Source organism: Pongo abelii, chromosome 1 (assembly GCF_028885655.2).
Source record: "Pongo abelii isolate AG06213 chromosome 1, NHGRI_mPonAbe1-v2.0_pri, whole genome shotgun sequence".
Lineage (NCBI taxonomy): Eukaryota > Metazoa > Chordata > Mammalia > Primates > Hominidae > Pongo > Pongo abelii.
In genome coordinates, this window is record NC_071985.2 from 156,229,118 (window position 1) to 156,235,542 (window position 6,425).

The 6,425-nt window shown below is 37.2% G+C and overlaps 1 non-coding gene across 1 annotated transcript; it reads right to left on the reverse strand.

Annotated features, from left to right (window-relative positions):
• Positions 1 to 4,402: 4,402 nt before the first annotated feature.
• LOC112131040 (U6 spliceosomal RNA) lies at positions 4,403 to 4,504 on the reverse strand. Its single transcript, XR_002913198.1, has one exon. It is a non-coding gene; the product is annotated as a U6 spliceosomal RNA (small nuclear RNA).
• Positions 4,505 to 6,425: the final 1,921 nt, after the last annotated feature.

Below are 6,425 nucleotides of genomic sequence, written 5' to 3' on the forward strand. Positions count from 1 at the left end.
TTCACTGAAAGATTTACTTTATGCTGGCTACTGTGCTAGGAATTTTCCACACATTTTCTCATTTAATCCTTAGACTAATCTCCATTTTAAAAAACATCATTTTTCATTTTTAAAATGTAGATGCTGAGGCTCAGAGGTTGAGTAACTCACCCAAGACCATCTCATTAATAAGTGGAAAAGTCAGAATTCGAAAGCAGATTCATCTGAATTAAAAAAAAAAAAAGAAAGAAAGAAAGAAAGAAAAATCCACTTAAGGAGGAGCTATGAAGCGCACTGTATTTCAGCAGCTTTCTGACTGCCATGTGTGGATGGTTCTCTGGACCCTGGTTGCCAGGCCCACTGGAAAGGCAGGTGTGAGCACATTCCTGTGCAAAATGCTATCATTTCAGCTGGGGTGTGTTGATATGGTGATGAGGAAAAGGAGAAGCATAGAGACTGTGAACATATTTAGAACATAAAATTTGAGGAATTTTGAGATAGATTAGATGGAGGACGTTAGGCAAGGGAAGACTCGCTGACAACTTTCTAGTACCTGGTTGGTTGCCTGGGTGTATCGGGGCATCATTCACTAAATAGGAAATTCTAGAAAGGGAATAGGAATTGGCAAGAAGATAATGAGTTCAGTTAGGGGGATGTACTTAAGAGTGTCTAAGTAGAACTTCTAGTAGACATTTATATACATGAGCCTGAAATTCAGAGGGAATGACTTAAATCTTCTATTTTTGTGCTGTGTGATTATTTGATTTAAAATTCTTTTTGGTTAGTAGAAGTTTTTCACTTAATAATCAGAGGAAATCAAGGGAGTGTCTATTAGTGAATCAGAGCCTCTTAGAGAAACCTGTTCCATATTAACCTGTTAAATGCTTGGGTGAGGTTTTCCTCTTTACTGCATTTTTCCATTGCTAAAATCATTCTGCATCATTAACTTTATTGTATTGCATGTTGCTTATTGTCTGGAAACAAATAGCTGATTGTGTCACCTCTAGTTCTGTAGTATCAAACTTATCTTGGTTGTGAGATGAACGATCCACCTCTATCAATTATTGCCAACTGTCTTTTTGAAAGTATATGCCATAGTGTCTATTTTTCTTCTACATCATCTTCTAATTTCAAAGAATTATCATTTTTTCCTTTAATTAAACATTTGGCCCTTCAATATTGCCTTGTTTATAATCCTGGGCACAAATGAAAATACCATGATTAAATAAATCTTAGGAGTCCCAGCTCAGATTATCTCAACGAGGAAACTGTAAAATGCTCTAAGACAAAAAGAAATACAGGATGGTAATGAGAGATAAAAAGCATTATCTCACTGAACAAAGGAAAGAAGACATGAAAGCCAAAATGGGCTCACTACAGATCTTCTGCCATTAAGCTGAGTGTTTGGTGTGGCTTCCTTCATGGAATGGATGGTTGCAGTGAATTTTGGTCTCCCAGCATTTGAGCATTCTTCATATGTTTGTGAGTCCCCCACCCTCCATTACATTATAAAGAGCTGGCTCCTACTAGAGAAGCTGAGAACATCACAATTTTTCGCCTAGACCCTGGGAGCTAAGGAGTGGGCGCGTGACCCAGACCTTGGCAATGAGGGATAGCCACTCCATGCTCAAAGCTGGATGCTGATAACATGGAAAAGGAAGGACCGCATGGACTCTGTTCTGGTGAGAATGGCAGCAGCAACACCGAATTTTCTGAGGCGGTAGAAAGTGGCTCTGGGGACTGAATGTGTGCCTACTGCCTATGAGTTGGAAGTATACATTGTGGACTTTGTGTCCAGCTCTTGCTGCAGTTGTGTCTTCATTGGACCAGCTTTCCTGTATGTGGTTTTGGACACTGCTTTTGTTTGCAAAGCTTCCATACCTGGCCCTTCTAGAGCTTTTGTAAGATACCTAATATCCTTTCATTAAAACTATTCTCTGCTCACATTAGCTAGAGATGTTGTCTTTTGCTTGCAACTGAGTGATCCATCCCAACTCCATGTGATATACTAAATTTTAAGTATCTCAAAGCTCTGTCCTCCTATAGCTCCTCTCCAAGAATGTCATTAGAATGAATTTCACTTTGCCTTGTATTATAGTTACATATTTTGTTAAAAAGCAGATTTTTGAGTGCAGAGACTGTATTTTATTCATTTGTATCCTCTGCTAATGCCTCATTTCAAATGCCTTGCACATGGTAAAGGTTATATATGAAATTGACTCTAGCAGGATGTAAATATACATTTATAGCTGCATGGGCTAAACCCATCCCTGGCAGTGGACTGTGCTACTCTGAAAACCCCTGGAAAGAACAGGTATCCTCTCACAATCAAGACTTAGGCAGTATCATATTCCTTCTGAGGCTTTGTCTGTTAGATGTAGGACACTGGTCAGTAATAGCCAGAGTGATGGTGGCAATCCCTCCTCTAAGAATCCCCCATCAGAGTCCATTCACTGAACAATAATAGTTTGCATCACAGTGCCTATTGGGTCTTTGGTGAGTTACGATAGTGGACACAATGTGATTCCTCTTTTCAGCCAAATGGACAGAAACTTCTTTCCTTGTTAAAAAAAGAAAGAAAGAAAGAAAAAAGAACTAACAACATGTTGCCTTATTTCTGTGAATCTCTTTTCTTTTATGTACATGCAAAACACACAAACAAACCCTGTGTTTAGTTTGCATCTATTTCTTATACATACATGCCCACCAGCCTAATTTTACATAATGCTTACTGGACATGTGTGTAATATGGTTCCTGCAGTCATATTTCACTGCTATTTGGCAGGACCCTAGTGATCATATCTCTACTAAGTTATAATCAAGAAACCTGAAACTGACCATAAACATAACTTGTGAGATACACCTCACGAATTAGCTTGAGTTATGTCTATGGCTAGATATAACCTAAGATAGGTGGTAAATGGGGAAGAAATGCAATTCATGTTGACCATAGATATAACTCATGCTAATTCAAGAAATTAATTACTGGTATTAGCATGTACTTGCTTTTCAGTTTTAGTTGTGGTCTTGATCCCTTGCCTGCACAAAGGTCTAAAGGAGTATGTGAATTTCACTTCCACTCTTCCTCTTACTTGTATATTATGACTTAGCAAAAGGCATTATATATTTGTCCAGTATGGTGATTGCTATTTCTTTTGGTGGAGAGATAAATTTATCTTTAAAAAACTGTAAGAATTTTTGTAATTTCTCTGTCTCTCATTGCCCTATCATTAAGTACAAATTTGCCTTAATCTAACTAGGGTCTTCAGTGTAGTGCTTAAGAGTATAGTATAGTGTAGTAATTAAAATATAGCCCCTAATATCAGACTGCTAGTGATCAAATTCCAGTTTTACCATTGAACAGTTTTGAATTATTAAAGTAATCACCCCTTGATGTCTTGATCTGTGAAAAGAGTGTAAAGACCTATCTCAGTGCTGTGAGGAGTAAGCTGATTTTCACATATGGAGACTTAGAACAGAGCATGGTTCGTAATAAGACCTCAATCAGTGTTACCTATTATTGTCCAATTTTCCTTTTGTTTATCCTACTTGCAACTGAAAAGATAAGGCCATTCATTAGGTTTTCTAAAACTACAGCCATTGCAATTTACAAGAAGCCAAAACACTAACATTCAAGAATTAAACCTCTTAGCATACATAATAGATCTAGAAGATGTTAACTGACAAATTAATTTTTAAAATTTAGTAAATTCATCAATTATTATTAATTACCTTCTATGCCATTAAAACATTGTTTCACAGATGAATAGATTTTTGTCAATTTAGGTGCTAGTTTTTTGTAGATCATAAACATATGACTCAAAGTGAAATCATGCCATTTTAGATATTTTAGACTTGGAAGGGGTCTTAGATAGTAGCTGTTCTCATTTTCTGCCTGAAAAGGAAACCCATTTTCCCAAGGTCTCACAATACTTAGGAGTCACAAGCCCCATGAGACCCATATTTTGAGTAGCAGTAGGACTGACTGGAAGGAAGGGAGTTTGCTCTCTTGGACTGTAAAATTGTATTAACTTACAGGACACACACAAATACAAAGATTTAGTCTGCAAGGAAGCAGTATATAAAAATAGACAAAGTTAGATTGCTATTCAAAATATTTCTTACAAAGTAAAATTCATATTATAAGGGAAAAATTCATTTATATAACTGAATTTCACAGGTAACTAACAATTTAATCTTAGGAGTTTATTATTCTTGTTATTCAGGTCTCAGGTCAAATGTCACTGCCTCAGAGAGGCCTTCCCTAACCATCCTAGCTAAAGAGATCCCTCCTTTAGTCACTCTTTCCCCTTATAACTTTTTTATTTTCTACATATTTTATACCAGAAATTATATTCTCTCTCTCTCTCTCCCCTGCCTCCCTGTACTAGAATGTAAATTCCATGAGGATATAAGGCATTTTAATTTTATGGAACACTTAATGAATTTGCGTGTCATCCACATGCAACGGCCATGCTAATCTTCTCTGAATCATTCCAGTTTAGTATATGTGCTGCCAAAGCAAGCATGACATTTTGTTTAATATTATATTTCTATGTGTTAGAATCATGCATGATAGTCTCTCAGTAAAAATACATTCATTTGATCAAATGAATACATGAAGGCCTTGGCAAAGAAGCTTGATTTAACTTTGAGATCCTAATAAGGATAGTTGAAGAATTTTGTGTAGCAGAGTAATATGATCTTATTTACATGTTGGAAGGACACTCTGGCAGCATTGTGTGCATAACATCTCTAGTGGCAATCAGAAAATTAAATTTAGTTTTGGACTTCACTTGAGAGCATTAGCAAATGTCATTTGGAGCAAAGAAAGGCATGGGATTTTAAAAATAATTGGAAATCAGAAGAATAAAAGAAGGAAACAGAAAGAAGGAAGAGGAAGAAGAGGAGAAAGAGAAGAAGAGGAAAAAAAGATACCAATTAAAGGTTTGTGAAAACAAACACCTAGGAAAGTTAACTCTAGACAAACAAGCAGATACATCTCAATGAGAGGGAGAGTCTTAGAGAGGCAGCAAAGGTTAAATGGACTAGAAGAATTTCCTGGCACAAGTTTTGGGTTATGAGATGCTCTATCTCTGGATATCAATTTGGATCCTGACAATATTATTTTCAGAGCTACTTCACCATGTTTTCACGAAATTTTGTACTGACATATGGACTTAGTGATCCAGAAAGTTGCCTGTGCCATGGGAACTCTCAAAGGTCATATACAAGCACCAAGCAAACTGTGGGTGGGATTGGGTGGGGGTGCTAATGAACTGAGCTGACTTTCTGTGTATTTTAGTATAACAATGGTGGCTGTTCACCCCAGCAGAAGGTAACAGGAACTCTTAGCATGCTGAATTTAATTCTAGAATCTCAGGTGGTAAAAAGAAGAGGTCACATAATTAATTCTCAGTTAATGGAAGAAGAACAGTGTCATGAATCAAAGATTATTTAAAAATTGCTTATAAAAATTGGACTTTGGAATGCACTCTTTGACTTCTTTGGCAGAGGATTTACATCTTATTTGCTTTGCTTAAGCTAATAGTAAAATTAGTTTGTAGTCCTTCTGCATTTGGAAGATATTTGGCAGCAGTTGGATGAAAGGAGAGTAGGAGAAAAGGAAAGACAAGTGTATGGGGAGAGAGAAGGAGTGGAGAAACGTGTTGGCTGGCTGGAAAGTCAGGCCAGGGTAAAAGCTTGCCACATGTAACCTGTATGGTGTAAACCCATACATGCACAATGAAAAATTATATAATTAAAGGCACCAAGCCTGATGGAATCAGCATTCAATAAATATTTGTTGAATGAATAAAAAGATTTTTTTCTTTGCATTTGAAGGAAGGATTTCTTATCTTATTGGAAATCTGCAAATGGTTTATTCAGCATTTTTATTGGATGCTGTCTTGGGAAGAAGGCACAGAGATCCTCTTCTCGTGTTTTTTATCTTCCTCTCATTACTCTTCAGACTGACCCTGAAATAGTTTAAAAAAAAAAAAAAAGCTTTTAGGGCTTGAGTATAAAACTAGCTGTTGCAACCATGCAACCAGAACTTAACATATCAGTTTTTTTCAAAAGCAATGTGTGTTGGCTCTTAGGTATACATTTTTAAAAGATTGGAGAATGAGTTACTTTAGTCTGAGGTCTCCTGCTCTTGAATGCCTAGCCACTTTTGATACTTGTCGGTACAACATGTTCACAGTTAATTACCATTGGTGAAGCTAGAAGTCCAATCTCTGCTTGCCCTGCTACTTCTGACAAGGGTCAGGACTATCTCCTCCGGCCTTATTAGAGGATGGTACTCTGGCTAGCTCTCCAGCACAGCCTGAGGCAGTGGGGCACTCAGCTAACCCATGCTGCTGCTTTTGTACCAGTTGGGATCCACTGATAAAGTGATCCAGATCTCACGGGATCTGTGGCTATCGGAACAATTGCACCACACT